The sequence below is a fragment of the Mercenaria mercenaria genome, chromosome 3 (genome assembly GCF_021730395.1).
Source record: "Mercenaria mercenaria strain notata chromosome 3, MADL_Memer_1, whole genome shotgun sequence".
NCBI lineage: Eukaryota > Metazoa > Mollusca > Bivalvia > Venerida > Veneridae > Mercenaria > Mercenaria mercenaria.
Genome location: NC_069363.1, coordinates 19,851,785 through 19,854,852, shown reverse-complemented (window position 1 = coordinate 19,854,852; position 3,068 = coordinate 19,851,785).

Here is a 3,068-nt window from a genome sequence, read left to right as displayed (position 1 = left end):
TGCTGTTGTTATGTTCTTTTTATGCTTTCCGGTGTAGAAGACCAAAGAGCCATGTGGTGTTTGAACTGTCCATTTGTCAATCACACTTTCTTGTGTACTCAACTTCTCCTCCATTTGAAATGAAACTTTTTGAACATCAACAACACGAAAAGGATATGTGCACATTGTTGGGACTTTTGTGTCTGATAATTATGTTCCCCCCCCCCCCCCCCTTCGAAAGAAAGAGGGGTATCTTGTTTTGCAGATGTCAGTCGGTATGTAGACCAATCCGTTTCAGGATGATAACTCAAGAATGCTTGGGCCTAGGGTCATGAAAGTTGATAGGGAGGTTGATCATAACCACCAGATGACCCCTATTGATTTTGAGACCAGTAGGTCAAAGGTCAAGGTCACAGTGACCAGGAACAGTTAAACGGTTTCTGGATGATAACTCAAGAATGCTTGAGCCTAGGATCATGAAAGTTAATAGGGAGGTTAATCATGACCAGCAGATGACCCTTATTGATTTTGAGGTCAGTAGGTCAAAGGTCAATGTCACAGTGACCCGGAACAGTTAAATGGTTTCCAGATGATAACTCAAGAACGCATGGGCCTAGGATCATGAAAGTTGATAGGAAGGATGGTCATGGCCAGCAAATGACCCTTACTGATTTTGAGGTCAGTAGGGTAAAGGTCAAGGTCACATTGACCCGGAACAGTTTAACCGTTTCTGGACGATAACTTGAGAACGCTTGGGCCTAGGATCACGAAACTTAATAGTGAGGTTGATCATGACCAGCATATGGCCCCTATTGATTTTGCGGTCAATAGGTCAAAGGTTAAGGTCACTTTGACCAAGAACAGAAGGAACTTTTGTGTACAGTGACCAAATAATTTCTGTTCCTTGTGCAATTACTGAATGCATCAAGGAGGGCATTTCTTGTTCTACAAGCTCTTGTTTCATTTTTATCACTCTGTCAAAGGTATGTTTTGCTTATGTTGATAGGTAAGTTGGATTGTAGGTAAACCATTTGGTTTCAGGTCAGTAACTGAGAATGCTTTAGCTTATATAGCCTGTAAGCCTCTTAGGGTGATAGCCTGTGGTGACCCACATTGTTTTTGGGTCAGTAAATCAAGGTTAATGTCACAATGACTTAAGTTCTGGAACTGAAAACACTATCTTATCAGTAACTGGAGAATGTTTGAGCTTTTGGCTATCAAAAGTATGATTTAACCTAGTCCCAATCCGTGACTAGTTACCTCCCCTGACAGTCCGTCCAATATCAGACTGAAATGAAATGAAAGGGATAATTACGTCACGAGTTGGACTAGATTTAACCCTGTTTTGTTTTTGGTGTGTACATCAAGATCACAGTGACCTCAAGACTAACAAGAGCTTTTCAAACACGAAATGCCCGCCTTGATGCATTCAGTAATTGCACAAGGAACAGAAATTATATGCTCACTGTAAACAAAAGTTCTACCATTCTGGTTTAATCTGACCCTGACCTTTAACCTTTTAACCTAACAAGAGATTACAGAGTGATCTTGGTGCCATCCACTGAGCCATTTTTGAATGTTCCAAATTTCAAGACAAAATCAAGGTCCAATTTCATTTCGATACAAAACAATGTGTATGTAGTCAAAATTTGAAAGCTGTGGCTTGAGAAATGTGAAAGCCGGTCACTAGATCAATTTCAAAGTCAAAGTTCATTTCAGTAGACAGAACTATATGCATGTGCTTCAAATCTGGAGGCTGTAGCTTGAGAAATGTGAAAGTAGGTAATAGGTAAAAATCAATGTCAAATTTCAATTCAGAACACAAAAATATGCTTGCGGTCCGAATATGAAGCCTGTAGCTTGAGAAATGTGAAAATAGGTCACTAGGTCAATCTCAAGATCATAGTTCATTTCGGTACACAAAACTATGCATGTGGTTCAAATTTGAAGGCTGTAGCTTGAGAAATGTGAAAGTAGGTCACTAGGTCAAAATCAAGGTCAAATTTTATTTCAGAACACAAAACTATGCAAGTGGTCCAAATTTGAAGCCTGTACCTTCAGAAATGTGGAAATAGGTCACTAGGTCAATCTCAAGATCAAAGTTCATTGCAGTACACAAAACTATGCTTGTGGTTCAAATTGGAAGGCTGTAGCTTGAGAAATGTGAAAGTAGGTCACTAGGTCAATAACAAGGTCAACTCATGTCAAGGTTCATCTTGCCACTCAAAACTACACATGTGGTCCAAATTTGAATGATATAAGTTATGGACATGAAGATCCTAAGGTTTTCCCTATATAAGTCCCAGGGGCGGGGCCATATTTGACCCTAGAGGGATACTTTGAACAAACTTGATAGAGAACCACTTAATGATGCTACATTACAATATATCAAAGCCATAGTCTTTGTGGTTTGGACAAGAAGATTTTCAAGGTTTTTCCCTATGTAAGTCAATGTAAACAATGTGACCCCCAGGGCGGAGCCATATTTGACCCTAGGGGAATAATTTGAACAATCTTAGTAGAGGACCACTAGATGATGTCATATACAAAATATCAAAGCCCTAGGCCCTGTGGTTTTGTACAAGAGGTTTTTTTAAAAAAAAATTTCTATATAAGTCTATATAAAACATGTGACCCCCGGGCTGGGACCATATTTGACTCCAGGGAAATAATCTGAACAGTCTTGGTAGAGGACCACTAGATTTTTCTACATACCAAATATCAAAGCCCTACGCCCTGTGGTTTTGGACAAGAAGATCAGAAACCGTTTAACTGTTCCTTGCCAATGTGACCTTGACCTTTGACCTAATGACCTCAAATTCAATAGGGGTCATCTGCTGGTCATGGCCAACCTAACTATCAATTTTCCTGACACTAGGCCCAAGCGTTCTTGAGTTATTGCCTGGAAACCATTTTACTGTTCCTGGTGACTGTGATCTTGACCTTTGACACACTGACCTCAAAATCAATAGGGGTCATCTGCTGGTCATGACCAACCTCCCTATCAACTTTCGTAACCCTAGGCTTAAGCGTTCTTTAGTTATCATCCGGAAACCGTTTTACTATTCAAGGTCACTGTGACCTTGATC